At 45.9% G+C, this 22,509-nt stretch overlaps 1 protein-coding gene across 6 annotated transcripts in view; it reads right to left on the bottom strand.

Moving 5' to 3' along the window:
* Positions 1-8,785, bottom strand: part of RNF111 (ring finger protein 111) — a 96,185-nt gene extending 87,400 nt beyond the window's left edge. For 5 of the 6 annotated variants that reach the window (XM_073618823.1, XM_073618825.1, XM_073618826.1 and 2 more), the window contains exon 1: positions 8,433-8,785. The gene's annotated coding sequence lies outside the window, so the exon portion shown is untranslated. Of the gene's footprint in view, positions 1-8,422 lie in introns of all 6 variants that reach the window. The other variant, XM_073618824.1, reaches the window with a different exon arrangement.
* Between the last annotated feature and the right edge of the window lie 13,724 nt (positions 8,786-22,509).

Below are 22,509 nucleotides of genomic sequence, written 5' to 3'. Positions count from 1 at the left end.
AATATTTTATGTCACACTGTGTTCACGCAGCAGTCATTCAAAAGCAATTTTTTTGGAAAAAATAACTTTAATGAATAAAAAAAAAAACAGTAAAGTTAGCCAATTTTTTTGCATAACGTGAAAGATATTACGCCACTAGAATCGTGATCTTTATTCTAAGTAAAAAACCATTGCGATTCTCTTTTTGGCCAGAATCGTGCAGTTCTAGTATACAGGCGAAAAAAAAAAAAAGTGTGTGTAAACAAGACATAATGCATGCAACACACAAAAAAAAGTCACTTGAAATATGCTGTGCTCTGGAGTGAATGCACAACATTGGACACCAAAACTGTCAATTCTTAGGTATTCAGGCATTTTTCTCTACTGATCTAAAGACAGCCTGTTTGTAATGGACCTGTGCACACAGGAACATGAACTTAAGCTGGTCATACATGGATAGAAAAAAAGGAATAAAAATGTAAATGTTCATTCAATGGCCCAATTGTTGTATCAGTAAAGTTCCCTGTGAACTTCAACATCTTTCCAATTATCAACATTAACCCCTTCACGCCAACGTACCACAAATATGTGGCCTTCGGCTCTAAAGGGTTGTACCGGGGTGATGCATGCAGCTGCAAGCATCACCCCGGAATTTTATTTTTTTTTTTAGAGCCGACGGTCTGCTTTCTTGTAATAACTGATGCGGCTAAGCAGCTGCTCAGCTGTTATTACGAGCAGGCTCACGCTCTTGTCCCACCAGAAGGCCCAAACAACCAGCAGGCACATCCGTCCACTGGCCGGAGACCCGAACGAAGCCGGAATCAGCTTTGATCAGATCTAGAAACCAGGAAGCCATGTCATGACATCACTTCCTGTTTACTAAAGCCTTAAAAGCTGCCATTTTTTAAAAAAAATTACAGTATTCAGAAAAGCCAAACTTGGCATTTTGAATGCTTTTAAGTGCAAACAAGGGATTTGGGGTCTTATAGACCCCAGATCCCTATACTACATAAAGAGTCCTTGTCTCAAGGGATGTTCACTTTTATTGCTGTCACAAGGAATGTAATCAGATTTTTTATTTTATACTGTTCCTTTAAAAAAAAAAATACATTAAAAAAAATTTTAAAAACACCCCATCCCTCCATGCTCGCACGCAGAAGCGAACACATACAAAAGTCACGCCCACAAATGTAAACAGTGTTCAAACCACACATGTGAGGCATCACCGCGATCATTAGAGCATGAGCAATAATTCTAGCACAAAACCTTTAACTCTAAACTAGTAACCTGGAGAAAAAAAAAAAAAAAAAAAAAAAAGTGTACCATAGCTTGTCGCCATTCCACGAGTGTGCACAATTTTAAAGCATGACATGTTAGGTATTTCTTCACTCTAATATCTTTAACATTATACAAAAAATTGGACTAACTTTACTGTTTTGGTGTTTTTTTTTTTTTTTTTCTTCAATTCATGAAAGTGTATTTCTAACAAAAAAAAAAAAAATTTGCATTTCAAAGACTGCTGCGCAAATACAGTGTGACATATTGCAACGATTGCCATTTTATTCTCTAGGGTGTGTGTGTATATATATATATATATATATATATATATATATATATATATATATATATATATATATACACACACACATACACACACACACATACATACATACACACATATATACATATAAACACACACACACACGTTTTATGTTTTAACATATATAATATGTTTAGGGGAACCAAGTAATTTTCAAGCAAAAAATACAGATTTTAACTTGTAGGCAAGTGTCAAGAAAAGGCTTAGTCGTGAAGGGGTTATACTTGTTTTTTCCCCCAAATGGACAACCATTTGAGGACCACCCTATAGCAGTTTTACTGCTACAGGGTGGCACCTCTAGCCAGATAATGTATATGTATATACATGTGATCCGGTTCTTCCGGTTAGGGGGTAGTTTGGGTACAGTGTTGCATGACAAAGCAATTGTCAAAGTAATGCAGTGCCATAGAGCAAAAAAAGGCCTGGTCATGAAGGGGTGAAACCGCTAGAGGGGCAGTGTGAAAGTGTCCCCTATTCTGGCCATAACACAAAGAGTTTAGTTTGAAATTTTTCCTTTAAGAAGGTCTCTTCGATTTTCTAATTGTTAAACAAAACAAGTCTTAAAATATTTTACTGAAAAGGTAGTTGATGTTTGTAATAGACCTCCAGCGGAGGTAGTGAGACAGTCACCAGTAAATGGATTCAAACATGCTTGGGACAAACCTAGATCTCCACTCAAGATAAAAAAAAAAATTTATATTTATATATATATATATATATATATATATATATATATATATATATATATATATATATATATATATATATATATATATACACAAAATTAACCTCTGGAAGTTTTTACCCCATTCATGACCAGGCCATTTTTTTGCTATTCAGCACTGCGCTACAGTACCGTATATACTCGAGTGTAAACAGACCCGAATACAAGCACCTCATTTTACCACAAAAAACTGGGAAAACTTACTGACTCGAGTATAAGCCTAAGGTGAGAAATGCGCAGCTACTGTAAGTGGAAAAGGGGGTCAACAATGCCCATTTGCAGCCTCACTGTGCCCATTTGCAGCCATAGATGCCCCCAACTTCAAACTCGGTAGTTAGGGGTTCCTAGATGCCCCCTAGCTGCAGCCAAAATTTGGGGTCTTTCTGCAGATGGACACAGTTGACCGATTTGGGGCCCCGTATCTTGGGGCAAATTGGTGCTAGGAGCCCCAAATGTGGTGTGGAAATCCAGTGGAACCAGCACTACAACATATCCAAAGCTAGGATTCCTAGCACCAAGTGGCCCGAGACACGGGGGCCCCAAAGTCGGTATGGAAAATGTCAAGCACTTTTCTGCAAAAACTTGGCTTATACTCGAGTATATACTGTAACTGGTAATTGCACGATCAAGCAACACTGTACCCAAATTAAATTTAAATCATTTTTTTCACACAAATAAAGCTTTCTTTTCGTGGCATTTATTCACCACAGTTTTTTTTATCTTATAAATGAAAAAAATAAATTTAAAAAAAAAAACAAAAAAATAAATATTTTCTACTTTCTGTAATAAAACATATCTAAGAAAACCAAATTTCTTCATTAAATTTAGGCCAAAATGTACTGTGCTATGTCTAAAAAAAAAAAAAAAAAAAAAAAAAAAATTAAAACAAAATTCCAATAAGGGCCAGCTCATACAACATGCAGTCCAGTGTGGGTTTTTTTGCATCATAAACACACATGGAAAGTAGGTTCTATGGCTTCCAATGGCATAGTTCACGCCAGTATGGTCAGTTCCAGAGCTCCCCATTTCCAGAAAAAAAAAAAAAAGTAGCAAATGCTGCATTTTTCATGCACTGCACTGTACTGGAATGTGGTAAAACTAATCAAAAACACACAGGAAAGCAATGGATGCATTAAAAACGCACTGGACCTCAGTACAGTGAAAAAGGGAAAAAGGTAGTTAATAAAGCACCTGGAATGCATCAAAACCACGTCAGAAACACATCCAGAACAGATCTGGAGTGCGTTTTTGGTTTGTGTGAAAGTTATAGCGCAATACCATAATACACACTATGGTATATTTACTGGAATGTACACAGCTATAATGTACAACAATACTAATGTAGGATTACTGTCTTCTACCCTGGTCAACATAAGCTGTGCCATAAATGTGGAGCCAAGGGACATTTCTCCTCTAAACGTCCAGAACAGAAGTGTTCTTTGTGTCAGGAACGGGGGCATCTGGCCAGGGACCTTAACATCATTAAATGTAACCTATGTGATAAGGTTGGTCACCCTTATAGCCGGTGCCCTGAGGCTTTGCACAATAAGCCAGAGTTAGTGGAGGAATTTTTCCGTCTGAATAGAGAAGAGTCTGGGTTTGCGGAGGTTGTACCAGGGGATCCTAGTGTCTCTGTCCCATCAGAATCTGTGTCTCTGAGGCCCTCTGTGGTATCAGTGTCCCTCCAGTCAGTGTCAGAAAGTGTGGTTGTCAAGTCTGTGTCTGCACCTATTGTTTCTCCTAGTGTAGTAAAGGCAGCAGAGGGTGCTGAACCAGCGTGTATGGTGGTGCCAACCCCTCCTGCTCGGCGTAGCAGAAGTGCGGGTGGAGTGAGGGATGGATTGGATGATGGTGGAGGGGGAGGTGGGAAGGGCATGAGGGTGGCTGTTGCAGAATGCAAGGTGAATGACGTGGAAGTCGGGACGAATGACGTGGAAGTCGGGACGAATGACGTGGAAGTCGGGACGAATGACGTGGAAGTCGGGACGAATGACGTGGAAGTCGGGACGAATGACGTGGAAGTCGGGACGAATGACGTGGAAGTCGGGACGAATGACGTGGAAGTCGGGACGAATGACGTGGAAGTCGGGACGAATGACGTGGAAGTCGGGACGAATGACGTGGAAGTCGGGACGAATGACGTGGAAGTCGGGACGAATGACGTGGAAGTCGGGACGAATGACGTGGGGGGAGGGGTTAATGGGGGAGGGGGTTGGAATCACATCCTGATGGCGATTAAATCTCAAAATGTTTCTTAGCCTGGATTGCGTTTAAGTTGAGGTTCGGGGTTTGTAGTCATTAAAATATTTTTCTTTCTATGTAATCTTGTCAGGAAACGGTTTTCTTTACTTGCTGATGTAAGCACGCTTGTTTTTATTTAGTAGCTATTTTTGTGTAAATATGTTTTTATCCATGAACTGTATGTTTGTGTGATTTTTTTAATAAAAAAATTTACACGGCTATAATGTAATGGCAGGGATCAGCGCTTATAGTGGGACTGCGATAAGGTGGCGAGCAATCTGGAGCTAACGGACACTGGCTGGGAGAGTAACTGACGGACATCTCCAGTGACACTAATACGGGGATCAGTGATAATACTGTATACTGACACTGTACTAATGACACTGGCCGGGAAGGGGTTAAAAGAGGCAATCAAGGGATAAACTGAACATTTAACAATGTGTCCTGCTTATAGTTTCTGATCTGGCCGTTTTTTTCTTGCTGCTTTTCAGGGAGCAGAAACAGCCAGATCGCTGTATCTATGTACACAGAGTTCTGTGTCTTTGTAGTTGTGTGTGATTGGACACAGCTGACCTGCAGCCCAACTCGTGTTGAGTACACACGGTCGGATTTTCCTGACGGAAAATGTGTGATAGGACCTTGTTGTCGGAAATTCCGACCGTGTGTAGGCTCCATCACACATTTTCCATTGGATTTTCCGACACACAAAGTTTGAGAGCAGGATATAAAATTTTCCGACAACAAAATCCGTTGTCGGAAATTCCGATCGTGTGTACACAAATCCGATGGACAAAGTGCCACGCATGCTCAGAATAAATAAAGAGATGAAAGCTATTGGCTACTGCCCCGTTTATAGTCCCGACATACGTGTTTTACGTCACCGTGTTCAGAATGATCGGATTTTCCGACAACTTTGTGTGACCGTGTGTATGCAAGACAAGTTTGAGCCAACATCCGTCGGAAAAAATCCATGGATTTTGTTGTCGGAATGTCCAATCAATGTCCGACCGTGTGTACAGGGAATGAGTCTTTTCTCTGCCGTCACATTTCTGTATTAATGGGGTCAAACTGCCATTTGTTTTCAACTGCAGAAAAAAGGAAAACTCGGCACAGGAGGGAAAACACGATTTTTGTTCGGGAAATGACATGCATTCTATTTTATATACAGGAGCCACATACTACCTGATCCATGTGTTTATCTGCACTACCAGGTTTTTTTTGTGTTGGTTTGGCATTAAATTTGTCGCTGGGCGGTTTAACCCTGTGCGGGCCAAACCGCTTGGCTTCTGTGCCAAGTTTTATAATTAAAAAAAACAGATTGGTAAACAAAAAAAAGATCAAATGTTATAAGGGAGTGAAATTTTCAAATGGCATCCATCAGTCAATGAATGTACAAAGATCATTCCTACGAATAATCATTCCTACGAATATTCTTGTTTGGAAGTGTGTGTGTGTGTGTGGCCAGCATAGCACAATAAATAATAAAAACACATAAAGGAGACAAACAAAGGTGAAGGATGGGGCAGACACCTGGCGATGTGCGGGGGACGCTCCAGTGTGGGGCGTATATAAATAATGGGGTATCACTGATGAGGGGACACAGTGCGATGTGTATATTAATAATGGGGTGTCATTGATTAGGACATACACTGGGCAATGTGTGGGGGATGGTGCGGTGTATACTAATAGGGGGGTGTCAATGATTAGGACACACAGGGTGATGTGTGGGGGATGGTGCAATGTGGGGTGTATAGAAATAATGAGGTGTCAGTGATGAGGACACACGAGGTGATGTGTGAAGAGTATATAAATATTGGGGTGTCAGTGATTGATGAGGACACACAGGGTGATGTGTGGGGTGTATATAAATAATGGGGTGTCAGTGATGAGGACACACAAGCGATGTGTGGGGGGTATATAAATATTGGGGTGTCAGTGATGAGGACACACGGTGTGGGGTGTATATAAATAATGGGGTGCAGTGAGGACACGGGGTGTATATAAATATTGGGGTGTCAGCGATGAGGACACACGGGGTGATGTGTGGGGTGTATATAAATATTGGGGTGTCAGCGATGAGGACACACGGGGTGATGTGTGGGGTGTATATAAATATTGGGGTGTCAGTGAGGACACACGGGGTGTATATAAATATTGGGGTGTCGGTGATGAGGACACACGGGGTGTATATAAATAATGGGGTGTCAGTGATGAGGACACACGGGGTGTATATAAATATTGGGGTGTCGGTGATGAGGACACACGGGGTGTATATAAATATTGGGGTGTCGGTGATGAGGACACACGGGGTGTATATAAATATTGGGGTGTCGGTGATGAGGACACACGGGGTGTATATAAATATTGGGGTGTCGGTGATGAGGACACACGGGGTGTATATAAATATTGGGGTGTCGGTGATGAGGACACACGGGGTGTATATAAATAATGGGGTGTCAGTGATGAGGACACACGGGGTGTATATAAATAATGGGGTGTCAGTGATGACACACGGGGTGTATATAAATAATGGGGTGTCAGTGATGACACACGGGGTGTATATAAATAATGGGGTGTCGGTGATGAGGACACACGGGGTGTATATAAATAATGGGGTGTCGGTGATGAGGACACACGGGGTGTATATAAATAATGGGGTGTCAGTGATGAGGACACACGGGGTGTATATAAATAATGGGGTGTCAGTGATGAGGACACACGGGGTGTATATAAATAATGGGGTGTCAGTGATGAGGACACACGGGGTGTATATAAATATTGGGGTGTTAGTGATGAGGACACACGGTGTGTATATAAATAATGGGGTGTCGGTGATGAGGACACACGGGGTGTATATAAATAATGGGGTGTCAGTGATGAGGACACACGGGGTGTATATAAATAATGGGGTGTCGGTGATGAGGACACACGGGGTGTATATAAATATTGGGGTGTTAGTGATGAGGACACACGGGGTGTATATAAATATTGGGGTGTTAGTGATGAGGACACACGGTGTGTATATAAATATTGGGGTGTCAGTGATGAGGACACACGGGGTGTATATAAATAATGGGTTGTCGGTGATGAGGACACACGGGGTGTATATAAATAATGGGGTGTCAGTGATGAGGACACACGGTGTGTATATAAATATTGGGGTGTCAGTGATGAGGACACACGGGGTGTATATAAATAATGGGTTGTCGGTGATGAGGACACACGGGGTGTATATAAATAATGGGGTGTCAGTGATGAGGACACACGGGGTGTATATAAATATTGGGGTGTTAGTGATGAGGACACACGGTGTGTATATAAATATTGGGGTGTCAGTGATGAGGACACACGGGGTGTATATAAATAATGGGTTGTCGGTGATGAGGACACACGGGGTGTATATAAATAATGGGGTGTCAGTGATGAGGACACACGGGGTGTATATAAATATTGGGGTGTTAGTGATGAGGACACACGGGGTGTATATAAATATTGGGGTGTTAGTGATGAGGACACACGGGGTGTATATAAATATTGGGGTGTCAGTGATGAGGACACACGGGGTGTATATAAATAATGGGGTGTCAGTGATGAGGACACACGGGGTGTATATAAATAATGGGTTGTCGGTGATGAGGACACACGGGGTGTATATAAATAATGGGGTGTCAGTGATGAGGACACACGGGGTGTACCATGCAGGGATGAGGCCTCCACACACACATCCGACGTGTTTCTCATGCCCGGGGAGATCCCGGATGTGACACCTCACAGAGGAAGCGACAACAAACGGTTTGGGGGTCACAGATGTAAATATCCCCCTCCCCCACCCATACGATGCAGCCCGCCGCCCTCCCCCCCCCCCCACACACACACACCTTCCCTTACCGATCACAGCTCCGCGGCCTCCTACATGGCCCCGTCCGCGGGAACCCGGGACAATCCGAAGCCCCAGCGGCTTCCTTCCCCACCCAAAGGAGCCGATGGCGAAGCTCTCCCTCGGAGGTGGGGGATGGGGAGCCTCCAGACGTTCTCCAGCTCCCACCCTTTGCAGCGCTCTCACGTCCGAACGGTTACCGAGCACAGAAAGGTAGGTGAGGGCGAATAAGGCGGCACCGAAGCTACAACGACCTCCTACACCAACCTCTTATCCACCGCCCGTCCCGGCCGAGCTCAGAGTCCTCCTCGGCCAGAACTACACCTCTCTCTCTCTCTGGCTCTCGCGATACTTCCCTGACACGAAAGGGAAGCGGAAAAGCCCAGCTACTGTGGCATTGGCTAATTAGCGGGTCACGTGACCCACTCCGACGGCCATCTTTGTTTTGGGAATGGCTTGTTGTGAGATGTTTATTACAGCTGCCGAGTAGCTCGTTTCTGTAGCTGATGACCGTCAGCATTAAACTTCTTACAATATTATCAGTGACTTTTAGAGAGACATTAAAACCCAAAGCAGACATGTGTATTATATTGCATATACTTGCATGTGATGTCTGTATTCGCTTTCTTTCCTTTGTATTTGCCTGGTGATGTAGCCTGTAAGTCTGTTTTTCAACAGAACACACATTTTTGCTGCCCATCAACCACCCTCCTTTAACCACTTGCCAACCGTGCTATAGTCAAATGCCGGCTACAGCGCTACTGACCACCTCATATGACGTCTTCCCGTGATCACGCCTGCTGCGGCGCGCTCTGTGATCACCAAGTCCTTAGGATACAGCTCAGGGTAAAGGGCCAATCACAGCTGATCACGATGTACACACAAGCCAGTTATCGGCATTCCTTTCCTCACACTGACAGAATGAGGAGAGCCGATAAATGGCTTGTGTCAAAGAGTCATCTACACTGATAACCAGGGAACTGATTATCAGTGTAGTCCCAACAGTGCCCACCAGTGCTGCCAATCAGTGCCCACCGTGTCACCTATCAGTACAGCCTCATCAGTGCATATCAGTGAGAGAGAAAAATTACCTGTTGGGTACAGCACTGCATGACCGCGCAATTGTCAGTTAAAGTAACGCTGTGCCGTATCACAAAAAAATGACCTGGTCATGAAGGGGGGTAAATCTTCCAGAGGACAAGAGGTTAAACGATTCTTTTCTATTTTGAAGAACTAATATAAAATAGTCATAGCAGACCACAGAGGAAATAAGAGGCATGCTATATTGCTCCTCGCAAATTAGGCAATATTACTGATGACTACCTCCTCCACATCTAGAAAGATGAAAAAATGACTGAAGTTCCGCTTTAATAGATGTCATTCGATTCCCAAATAGGATAACAGTGCATATAGCCCATACGTGTAAACAGCAGAACTAGCTACATATAAACAACAGATTACAGACAAGTTATACTGGGCCAGATAATGTGAAGAATCCAATATTCATGCTTGATCCCTACACGTTTTGCCAAAAAATGGCTTGCTCGGGAGATTCTACTTATGTTAAAGAACAAATCATAATTTTTTTTAAAGGAGTTGGAAAGTACAGAATAGGGATGAGCTTGATGTTCGGGTCAATAAGTTCGACTCGAACATTGGGTGTTCACCAAAGAACGAACATTAAGGCACATTCGAGCGCCACGGAATGCCCCATAATGCACTGCGAGATCGCAGTGCGACTGCGAGATCGCAGTGCATTGCTCTATGATGGTTGGCCAAAGCATGCACCTGACCTGCATGCTTTGGCCAATCCCAGTGCCCTCTGCTAAGAGAGCCATGATTGGTCAAAGGCAGGGTGCCTTTGGCCAATCATGGCTCAGGGGGACTAAGTCCATGCCTCACACTATATAAGACTACCTACAGGGCGGCCCTGTGTAGTGTTGTTGGTGTGGACGGAGAGATAGCTTGATTTAGATTAAGCAGGCAAGTTATTCAGTTAGGGGCAGTGTATTTGATATATATATACAGTCAGTCTAGTATATATATATATATATACTCTGCATCCAGTGTAGCCTATATCTACAGTGCAGTCCATGGTGTACTATTTCTAATATACTTCAGGCGGTGTACCGTCTCGTGTATATATATATATATATATATATATATATATATATATGTAGCGCTGGAAATTTTTTTAATCTACCACTGATAGGTTAATCTTGTGGGTTACTTGTTAGAGGAAGTTAGATTTGCCGCTGTTCCAGCTTGGCTGAGTTGCATGTGGTTCCACACTGTGCCGCTGGGTGTCATTGTCATCATCGGCTGGTGTTGGAAAAGCAACGCGTTGAAGCGTATGAGTGCTCCTCTGTCCCGGAGATAACTCGGTAGAGGTGGTCCTCCGAGTTGCATTCTGGGAGAGGGTATTTATGGGACAGACACCATAGTTAGGGGTTCGTTTTCAGCCACCTGCTGGCCCTCCTGGCGGACAGGTATGCGTTAAGAGTACCACCTCGTGGTCCTCCGTTCCGGAGGCCCACGTCGCTGTGGCGTGTGGGTGGGCCCAGAAGCCTGTCTGGGGCCTACCACAGCAGCAGAGGAACGGTCCTGAGCTGTCTATCCTGAGTGAAGAAGCTGGACAACCGAGAAGATCCCAGGGGAGGACCCGTCATGGAAGGATCATGCAGAGTGCTGGTCTGGAGAAGGGCCTGGTGACTCGGTTGGAGGACGTATCCTGAAGTAATCTTACTGCATAGTACTGCCGGGTTGGCTTAAAGGTTCAAGTACTGTGTCTGACATTCATCATAAACCAATACATCCGGTGGCAGAGGATCATAAGGGTTTTTTTTTTTTTTCAAAACATTTTTATTGAGTTTTTCAAAATCACCAAAAATACAGAGCGTACAATACAGTAAGCCAGGGTACAGGTGAATGATGTGTACAACAGACAATTGCAACAAGGTACTCTAACCAAGGAAGGTAGCAGAACTGACCAACGATGTGGAGGAATACTTGAAGAGAGGCTTCTGTGTTAAATGCTATATGTGGTCGGTTGTTGCGCGATGTTCAGGGTAGGTTGTTGGTGTACTTCAACAGTGAAGAAATAGGACGAAAACAACCAGAAGTCTATCTAATGCTATCTAAGATGACGCATTGCGCGCCCGGATATATGCAAGGGCTGGCAATGTGTAGAACGGGAGAATTATGGGGGATACTCCCACACCGTCTGGGCTCCACCCCTACTCCGTTCACCCCTAACGGGACCTTCACTGTGAACGGGGCGGGGGGTGTCAGGGATCTGAGTTTGCGTCCAATGGGATGACGGTGTGTCAAGGGTAGGTCGTGGTTCCCGATATCAAGTCAAATTGAGGAGGTGATTAGGTTGGCCGAGGTTAGATTGTGAAGCTGAGGGCGGTGCTCATACTTGTGAGGTGAAATGTAGGTAGAACAGGTATGTGGAGCAACAGTAGTCGAGGCCTTGTCAGCTCGACGTGGTGAGGGAGGTGTGGTGGGAAGGAGGTGGGCGGGAGAGGGGATGGCGGATGAACAAGGTGGGGGGGCCCGAGGTGGAAGACAGTTTTATGCGGTTAGGGTGCAGGTATTGACGCAGGCGGTAAGGTGGTCTGAGTGTGGGATTGTCTGTAGTGGGACCAGCAGGCCCAAATAATATTATGTTTGGTAGGGTTGTCCTTAGCTTGACAAATAAGTTCTTCCATGTCTGAAATTCTGTCAACCCTACGGATCCAGTCTGTCACTGTGGGGGGGGGTAGGGGTTCTCCAAAGGGCGGGAATACATTGATTGGCCGCATTGATGAGGTGTAGAGTCAGGGATTTTTTATAGGAACTGTAGGGCTTGGCGGTGTGGTGTAATAGGTAGCTAGCAGGAGAGAAGGTTGGTGAGTACGTGGTGATGTGGGATATCAGTCGGTGAATTTCTGACCAGAATGGTTGTATCAGGGTACATTCCCACCAGATGTGGAGTAGAGTACCGCGGGCCGTATCTCCAGCAGGTCGGGGGGATAGTGGGGTGGAAGTGATGGACCTTATCCGGTGTCCTATACCATTTGGAGAACAGTTTATATCTATTTTCCTGAGTGGCGACATTAATGGAGCTCTTGTGCATGAGGGCGAATATGCGGTCCCATTCAGACAGGTTGAGATCAATAGATAAGTCATGCTCCCATTGTCTCACAATTTTGTCTTCTTTTACCTTGTGTTGAGAAAACAGGAGGGAGTAGGTTGTCGAGATTAGGTGGGCTTGGGGTTCTGTGCTGGAACAGAGAATTTCGAGCGGTGTGAGTTCTCTGTGCCAGAGGGGGTGGCGTTGGTGGATTTGGAGGAAGTGTCTCAGTTGTAAGTACTTATAAAAGGGTATGTTGTGGTTAGGCAGTTGCGCCGTAAGAGTAGTGTAGTGTAGTAGGGTACCGCTTTTGAAGAATTCATGAGCTCTAGCTCGTGAAGAAAGTGTTTCAAGGGTTGGGTCTTTCAGTTTTAGTCCTGGGGGGAAGTCTGGGTTATCGACCAACGGGGTCATAGGGCCTGGTGCGGGGATAAAAGCAAGCCTTTTAGACACTAATTTGAGTATCGATAATGTGGTGCCAATGAGCGGGTGTGTAAGTAAGTCTTTGGAAACGTGTATGTGGTTGGTCCACGGCAAGTCAGCTATGGGGATGTCTGTAAAGGAGTCCTCAATTTGGATCCAGTCTTTGGAAGAGCGGTGCACGTGCCAGTCTATCAATCTGGTCAGTTGGCAGGCCCAGTGGTACTTTTGAAGGTCTGGAAGACCTAGGCCTCCCAGATGTTTGGGGAGAACCAACCTCTCCCAGCTAAGGCGTGGGCGTTTGGTGGCCCACACAAAGGACCTGCAAATATTTTTATAGGAGGCGAAGAAGGAAGCTGGTATCTTGATTGGTATGGCTTGTAGGAGGTAGAGGAGCCTGGGTAAAATATTCATTTTGATCACTGCTATTCTACCCATCCAGGAGAAGGAGCCCAGATGCCACTTCTGTAAATCACCCTGGATGGACTGGAGTAATGGCAAAAAGTTTTTGGTGTATAAATCTTTTAAGTTGGTGGTGATTTTGATGCCAAGGTAGGTTATTTCGGAATGTTCCCAAACAAACGGGAAGTTAAGCTTACATAGGTTGACAGTATCTATTGGCAAGGTTACATTGAGGGCTTTAGATTTGTCGAAATTGATTTGTAGGTTGGATAAGGATTTGAAAAGTGTGAAGGCAAGAAGGTTGGGGAGGGTCGTAATAGGGTCTGTAAGGAAAAGTAAGATGTCGTCGGCATATGCTGCCATTTTATATTGAGTACGATGGATGTCTATGCCTCTGATAGTGGGATTAAGTCTCAGTTTACGGAGCATGGGTTCCATGGTCAGTATAAATAGAAGGGGAGATAGAGGGCATCCCTGACGGGTCCCGTTGGATACAGAGAAGGCATCCGACAGTCCCCCATTGATCCGGAGTCTGGCTTTTGGAGAGGCGTAGAGGGCCATGATCATTTGTAAAATGGATAAATGGAATACCGCGCCAATCCAACAAAGGAAGCAGCCAACACTACAAAACGACTGTATTTGTGCACATTAACAAAATAAAAAGTGTAGCGCTATGGTGGTGAAACGGATGTAAGGTGTAGGAAAGAAGGAAGTTTGTTTATATTTGAAGAAACCAATATCTTCATCTAATCCAAAACCTATATGTGCTAGATAGTGTAGTGAATATGGATATGACATCCAGTGTCATCACTCGTGTGAATGAGAAAATGCTCTATCTCGCTAGGAAGAGCAGAAAGCATCAAAAAAATTAAATGTATAAAAAAGGTTAATATTGATTACAACATCCAAACTTATCAGTGATGAAAAAAATATATAGTGTCTGAAGTGTCCATAATGTAAATGGATGAAACTCCCAGATAAACAATATATATATAATTTAGTCCATATGTTATACGGTGTGGTTGGCCCAAATTGAATCCCAGGCGGATGGCATCACAAGGAACAATCCAAATTTCAGTAAAAGATGGAATACTCTTACCGACTTTGATGGACTCACAGGCCTTTGGCGGTGAGTCAACTGGGCTTGTACTGTCTCATGATGACAGTGACAGGATGGCTTGTACACCGGAAAGGTTCTCCCTCAGATGGGGGGCCAGGAATCCGCCCAAAAAGGTCTCCGCAGTCTCCGTCTTTGTCAGCATGCATGGACCATATATGAGGAAAAAACATGATCATTTGTAGCATGCGGGGTGGAAGTCCAACCGCACGCAGTGCGGCCTCCATGTAGTCCCATGCCACCCTGTCGAACGCCTTCTCTGCATCCAACGAGAGGAAAAAACCCTGTGTAGAAGATTTAGTTAGCCAGTGGTGAATGTTTAGGGCTTTTGTGGTGTTGTCTCTGGCTTCCCGGCCAGGGACAAAGCCTACCTGTTCGAGTGAGACCAAAGATGGTAAAAAGGGGAGGATGCGATTAGCTAGCGCTTTGGCGTACAACTTTAGGTCCACATTTAGTAATGAAATGAGGGCGGTAGTTGTTGACCAAGGTGGGGTCCTTTCCTTGTTTAGGTATGAGCGTAATATGGGCTTCCGTTAAGTCAGTGTGTGCGGTTGAGTCCGGTGAGAGGTTGTTGAGGGCTTTGGTCAGGTGTGGGAGGATAATGGTCGGGAAAGATTTGTAATAGCTGGCTGAGAAGCCATCTGGACCCGGGTTCTTGCCCGTTTTCATTTGTTTTAGTGCAGTGATGAGTTCTTCATTAGAGAGGGGAAGGTCTAGAGATTGTGCATCTTCAGAGGAGAGCGGGGTCGGGCCGAATTTTGTTAAAAAGTCAGTAATGGCCGTTAGACGGTTAACGTTAGTGTCGGTGGTCTGGGACGTAGGAAGGTTGTAAAGTGTGGAGAAGTACTGTATAAATTGAGACGAGATTCCTTCATTAGTGACTACTGCCTCACCTCTGGCGTTGTGAAGTTTGTGAATGGTGTGCGACGCCCTTTTGGTTTGAAGGGCCCTCGCCAGAAGTTTGCCGGCTTTGTTACTAAACTCATAGTATACTTTTTGCTTCAAAACGAACTTGCGCTTCAGTTTGGAGTTTAACACATCCAGGAGATCTTCCAGAGCCTGAGACAGTTCGGTTAGGGCAGAGTTAGCGAGGGAGGCTTTGTGCTTTTGTTCGAGCGAGCGGATGTGTGCAGTTAACTCGGCGATGCGGGCGGTTTGGAGTTTGTTTCGTTGAGCCGCAATAGCCAACAGTTCGCCTCGGACGACACATTTGTGTGCGGCCCAGGTAACTGTGGGTGCTACATCTGGTGAAGAGTTCTCTTTAAAGAAGTTAGATAGGCAAGTGGTCAGCCTTTGAATATTGATCTCGTCAGTGAGTAGGGAGTTGTCAAGGCGCCATATACGTGTTTTTGGGTGAGGTGAGGTCAGCTGTAGGGTCATGGAGATGGGGCTATGGTCCGAAAGTATGGCTGGGTCGATGATCGCTTTGGTGAGGCGCGATAGGTCGTTTTGTGAAAGAAAGAAATGGTCCAGTCTGGAGTACTTGTTGTGGGGAGCGGAAAAGAAAGTAAAGTCTTTGTCTTTGGGATGTAGCGTGCGCCATGTGTCATGAAGCAGTAAGTTACTGAGCTGTTGTTTGATCGCCCTTAAGGCCCTGTAAGGCAAAGAAGATGTACCGTTCGATGCGTCGTCCGTCGGTGTCAATGGGACATTGAAGTCACCACCAAGAATAAGGGTTCCTGTTTGGAAGCTGGAAAGTAGTTGAAGGGTATTGCGGAAGAAGGTAACTTGGCCTGAGTTGGGGGCGTATATGTTGGCTATCGTGAGGGGCACATGGTGTAGAGTGCCTTTAAGAAAGAGGAAGCGTCCCTGCGGGTCTCTTTGGACATCAGTCACCTGAAAGGGACAATTTTTCGAAATGAGGATGGATACCCCATTAGATTTTGCCTCCGCGTTGGAGGAGTGGAAGGCTGTGGGGAAATGTTGGTCTTTAAGTTTGGGGATGGAATCAGTGCGGAAGTGGGTTTCTTGTAGGAGGGCAATATGTGCTTTAGAGTGTTTGAGAGAGTATAAAAGTTTAGATCGCTTTTCGGGTGTATTAAGGCCCCTAATGTTCAGGGAGTATAGTTTGAGAGAGTGGGGTGGTGCCTGTATAACCACCGGGGGCGAGTTCATAATTTGTGGGTTCGCCATGAGTGGGGTGTAGGTGTGGTAGGGGGGGGTGGGGTCGGGAGGGCAGGAGTGAGATAGGGTTCAGAGGTGTGTGTGGAGAGGTTTGATCCGAGGAGGCGTGGAACTGAGTTTCCAACAGCCTCAAGGGTCTGGGATCGGAGTGGTACGGAGCGTGAACGGCGCGCGGGTCCCTGTCAGGGGGGTCGCACACCGATGTAGCCCCGTGTGGGGGTTGACCTAAGCCTAGACAAGGAGAGACCAAGAGACGTAGGGGAAGTGAGTGAGAGTATGAGCAGCCACCATAGGAGTGGTGTATAGCAGCAGAAAGAGGTAATGCAAACATGTAATGCCAAGCCGTATCTTGTGTGTGTTGATCGGGGGGGTATAGGGTACAGGCTGTGGAGCCGTAACGTTGTATCCCGATCCTTTGCTCTGGAAGCACAGGAAATGGGTCAACAGGCAGGGGATAGAGTGTGGGTGGGTGATACGTTAGCCCAGGGACCAACTCCCCGCCCCGACCCCTAGGGGGGCCGACAACCAAGTGTGTCCCCTCTGCCTATCGGGTAGCAGCCTCCAGTCGTAGGGGAGGGTCGTGGCGGGAGGTGTGGGCCTGGGAGGGAGGATGTAGAGTGGTGAGAGCACAGCCATGAGTGCAGCTGGAGCACAGGGGGTGAATCACCCCCACATCCCCCCACTGGTCATAGTATCAAACCTTGAAGTGTGACTCATTTAAAACTATAAGTAACGCGTAAGTAGGTAATAGCAAAGAAAGAAAAAGAAAAAAAAAAAAACAGTGAAAAGGTACATGACATGTGAACCTGAGAGATGTTGGGACGTCATCGGAAAGTTCCAGCTGGGGCTTGCAGGCACGGGAGTTCTGTATGGCAGTTCCAGTTGTAGCCGGCAGGAGGGGCACCGTGCAAGCTGGAGGTACGGATCTGGTGTTCTGCAGACGCGTGGGAGTCGGGGAGAGGCGTAAGTCCGGCTGAGGCGACATCAGGGCAATCCATCCGACGGGTGCGAGGGAAGAGGTAAGTCACTTGATTCCTGGAGAGCCTATGGCAGGCGTGATAGGAAAGATCCAGAGTGTTTACTGGAATGGGTGGAACGATGATGCTGTAGTAGGAGGTTGTGGGCGGTGTCCAATGCCGCTATGTATCCTGGTAAATGTAGTGTCTGGCTGAGTGCTGAGCAGTTCAGTGAGAGCTAGGTAGGCATCCCGGGTCGTGAAAGGTGATAGGCAGGAGTGTACTTGAGGCGGCACAATTTGACCCAGAAAGTCAGCTGAGAGGAGTAGGCATCCAACAGGGGGTCTTCAGTGTTCTGAGGACATGGGGGAGGGGCACAACATTAACAGTCAAAGCCCTAAGTTGAAAATGGCAGAACGAGGATTGAAAAGTCAGGAGGCGCAACGTGCCACCATAACATCAAAAGGGAAAAAAGAAGTAAAAAGGAAAAATAAAACTTCTGAGAGGGCGTCAGCTTCGGTTAGGTGCTGATGGGTGGTAGTGCTTCTTTCAACGTGTATCAGCGGTCCCTGCGTGTTCTTCTGTACCGCGGTGACAACGTGGGGCTGACGGCCCTGGGGCCACTGCGGTAGCCGGAGTGATTTCGGAGGGTGGAGGGTGAGCGTCTCCTGCTGTGTCTAGATGGCTGAGCGTCCATGGGTTCCTCCCGTAGTATATCACAGTGTGAGGCCATGGGGCGGAAGGCTGCGTACCAATTCGGTACAGGGACCTCCTGAATGCCAAGTGTGGCACAGAAGTGAGGCAGGTCTTCAGGCACCCGGAGGAGAGCGTTGCGGCCGTGTGCTGTGGCCGAGAGGCAGAAGGGGAACTTCCACTTGTATGGGATGTTTTTCCTTCTGAGAGCGTCCAGCAGGGGTTTCAGGTCTCGCCTGTGTTGCAGAGTGATACCTGAGAGATCCTGGTATATCTGAATGGGGGCCCCTTCATGTAGGATTTGTTGTTTCTCCCTAGCTCGCTGCATGATTTCCTCCTTCAACTTGTAGTCCACAATGCAGCAGATTATGTCACGCGGGGGGTCATTCTCCCTGCCTTTGGGACGGAGAGCGCGGTGGATTCTTTCCATTACAATGGGGGTCTGCGGAGGCTGGTGGAGGAGGCCATTAAAGATGCTCACTACAGCCTGTTGGACGTGGTCTCCCTCAATGGATTCCGGCACACCTCTGATTCTCAGATTGTGCCTCCGACCCCTGTTGTCAAGGTCTTCGAGATGTCTCTGCATGTCCCTCATTTGCATTGTGTGGTGGTCTATGCTGTCAGCGTTGGAAGTGATAGCTGTGTCATGGCGGTCAGTCACTTTCTCCACAACATGCACACGGTCATTGAGGGCGCGCATATCTAGTCTGAGCTCTGATACAGCGGCCGCGAGAGCGGCTTTGATATCGTCCACAATCGATCTTAGATCCTGTAGATTTATCGGAGGGTGGGGGGTGAGGACAATCCCCCCTTCTCCCTCTGCAGATTGTGTGTTGGTGGCTGTTGGGGAAGTAGTATCATGAGGTAATAAGGGCAGCGGTTGAGAGTGAGTGGCTCCGTGGCGGGACGGCGCCATATTGGCTCTCCCGGTCCTGAACATCTCCGGGATATTATGGGTTTGCGATCCAGTGAGATCTCTGGGGGAACGGGATGCCGATGAGTTCCTGGATGCTGTCCCCATGTTGTGAGTGAAGAATGTGGAGTAAATACCTCAGAGTTTATGTAGCTTCTCCTATGGCAGACGGAGCTCAGGAATTATGCGTCCTTCTCCATGCCAGGTCAGGCCACGCCCCAGGATCGTAAGGGTTTTATTCCAAACAAGTCTGTGGCAGAGATTTTTGTTTGTGCTGCGTACTAGCTGCTAGTTCAGCAGCGCCTTGAGGCGATTCAGTTCGCAACTGCAACGCTATACAAATCATTCATTCATTCATTCATTCATTCATTCATGCTAGGCAAGTGAGAGAGGCCTAGCCAAGCGGGCAAAGATTGGGTCCCACAAGGGGGAGTGCATTCAACCATTCAACCGCAAGTGTTCAACTCCAGAGAATGTCCTAAAGAATACTAAGGAAAGGTATTTGAGCTTCCCTGCAACTTTCCTTCTGTCTCTTTCCTGCTACTTCCTTTATTATTTGTTCATTAAAGCATTGGAAAATCTACTCAAGTGTTAGTGTCTACATCATCCAGAGGTAAACTCAACGGGACCCTAGACCCGTTTCCTGGTGCTGGACAATGTGTTGCTGAGGCTTCGTTCAGTCAGAGGAAGAGCAGTGGAGAAGGTGGCCGGCTGACCGATGCCTTAAGACAGTTTTTCAGTCCTCAGCGCCAAGGTCTGATCAGTTCAAGCAACCAAGTGATCAGTTCAAGCAACAGCGTCTGCATTACATGGTGCAGGAATATCTAGGGGCAAGTGCAGACTCGGAGCTCTTTCCAACAGACTATTCACTGGGTTACTGGGTCTTGAGGATGGACCACGGGCCAGAACTTGCTCAATATGTAATTGAGCTACTGGCCTGTCCTGCATCCAATGTTCTTTCCGAACACACATTCAGTGCTGCTGGAGGGTTTGTAATGGATAATAGAATGTGCCTGTCCACAGACTCCGTTGATAGGCTCACATTCATAAAAATGAATCAGTCTTGGATCAGCAGCAGCTATCAAGCACCTGATGCTGAAGTAACTGATTGATTTTTCTATGGATGTGGGATCCCTTGAAGACTGCCTATGCTGAGTGACTATTCTATTACTCCTCAATCTTGATGATGCTAGCTTCCAACAATATTTTTGGTTTAGGGCACCACCACCACTGCCTAAGGCCCAATTTTTCTGCCCCTGTTTAACAGATGCATGTAATTACAGTTTTTGATCTAATATTTCACAGCAGGGCCCATTCCTGCGCCCACCAAGAGTAACTGTGAGGGCTTACAGTGTTGTGGCACCACCACCAAAGGCCCAATTTTTCTGCCCCTGTTTAACAGGGGCATATTATTACAGTTTTTTATATAATTTTTAACAGCAGGGCCCGTTCCTGTGCCCACCAAGAGTAATTGTGAGGGCTTACAGTGTTGTGGCACCACCACCACCACCATAGGCCCACTTTTTCTGCCGTTTAACAGGGGCATGTAATTACAATTTTTATATAATATTTAACAGCAGGGCCCATTGCTGCACCCAACAAGAGTAACTGTGAGGGGTTAAAGTGTTGTGGCACCACCACCCAAGGCCATATTTTTCTGCTCCTGTTTAACAGGGGCATGTAATTACAATTTTTGAAATAATATTTAACAGCAGGGCCTGTTCCTGCGCCCATCAAGAGTAACTGTGAGGGGTTACAGTGTTCTGGCACCACCAACACCTAAGGCCCAATTTTCTGCAGCATATATAGGGCAGGCTGTATCGTATATATACTTCTGTTCAGAGTATTTAGTGTCTGGGCCCCCCCCCCACGCCATTTTTTAAATTTGGGTGTGGGGTTCCCTTTAATATCCATACCAGACCCAAAGAGCCTGGTAATGGGCTGTGGGGGGGGGGGGAACTCATGCCGTTTTTCTCAATGATTTTCATCTATATTGCCGGGACCTGACAATACATTACAGCCGCAAGCAGTGTTAAATGACTTTATTTCCTTTATAAATGTAATTTTGCTGTGATATTGTTCTAAACATGAGAAAACTGCACCACTTTACAGGCATACTATAGACACCCCCCAGGCACGATATTTAAAGGAATATTTCATTTTTATTGTTTCACTTTAAGCATTCTTAAAATCACGGCCGTTTTTAAAACTTTTTTTTGCATTGACGCATGTCCCCTGGGGCAGGACCCGGGTCCCTAAACACTTTTTATGGCAATAACTTGCATATAAGCCTTTAAAATTAGCACTTTTGATTTTTCACGTTTGTGTCCCATAGACTTTAACGGTGTTTGCGTGTTCGAACAAACTTTTTGCATGTTCGCATGTTCTGCTGCGACCAAACTGGGAGGTGTTCGGCTCATCCCTAGTACAGAAGGTTTTTTATGTTAATGCATTCTATGCATTAACATAAAAAGCCTTCTTTGTGCAGAAGCCCCCCCCAATACTTACCTGAGCACCATCTCTGTCCAGCGATGTCCACGAGTGTCTCGGCCGTCCAAGACTCTCCCTCCTGATGACTGGCATGAGACACAGCAGCAGCACCATTGGCTCCCATTGCTGTCAATCAAAGTCAGTCAGCCAATCAGGAGAGAGATGGGGCAGGGCAGGGCCGGGCCGCAGCTCTGCATCTGAATGGATACACAGACATGTGACTCAACTTGGGTGCCACTTGCTGTGGGGCACTCAACGGGAGTAAGGGGCCAGGAGAGCCGAAGAGAGACCTGAGAAGAGGAGGATCCAGGCTGCTCTGTGCAAATCCACTGCAACAGATCAGGTAAGACATGTTTGTTATTTTTATTGAAAAAAAAAACAAGACTTTAGTTTAGAATTTAGTTTAAAGATTACCACCTACTAAATATTCTGTCCGGTACTCACCACCTACTAAATATCCTGTATATACCTAAACGCACAAAGAACCTGGGAACTCCTCATCACCCACAATCACATATTTGGCACAGTTTCTTCACATCTCCAATGGCCAGGCAAAGAAAATTACCCAAGATAGTACCCTCAAAGCTGCCAACAAAGCAGTCAAGGCCTGACCATTCCACAGAATGAAATCACAAATAATAACTGCACTAAGGCTCAATATACAAAAGTAAGCAGTTGACACAATATTGCAGGCAATAATATTAGCAAAGATACATAAAAGACAGTGCAGCGCTAATATTAAAAGCAGACAAAGTCTGACAAATAGGTAGACAGGGGAAGGGTCAAAACAGTTAAAGTTGGTCAGATAAGTCCATAAAGTCCTTGATGGTAGATGGTGCTCACAGATATGTGGCAA

Source organism: Aquarana catesbeiana, linkage group LG03 (genome assembly GCF_042186555.1).
Source record: "Aquarana catesbeiana isolate 2022-GZ linkage group LG03, ASM4218655v1, whole genome shotgun sequence".
Taxonomy (NCBI): Eukaryota; Metazoa; Chordata; class Amphibia; order Anura; family Ranidae; genus Aquarana; species Aquarana catesbeiana.
This window is presented reverse-complemented; position numbering and strand designations above follow the sequence as displayed.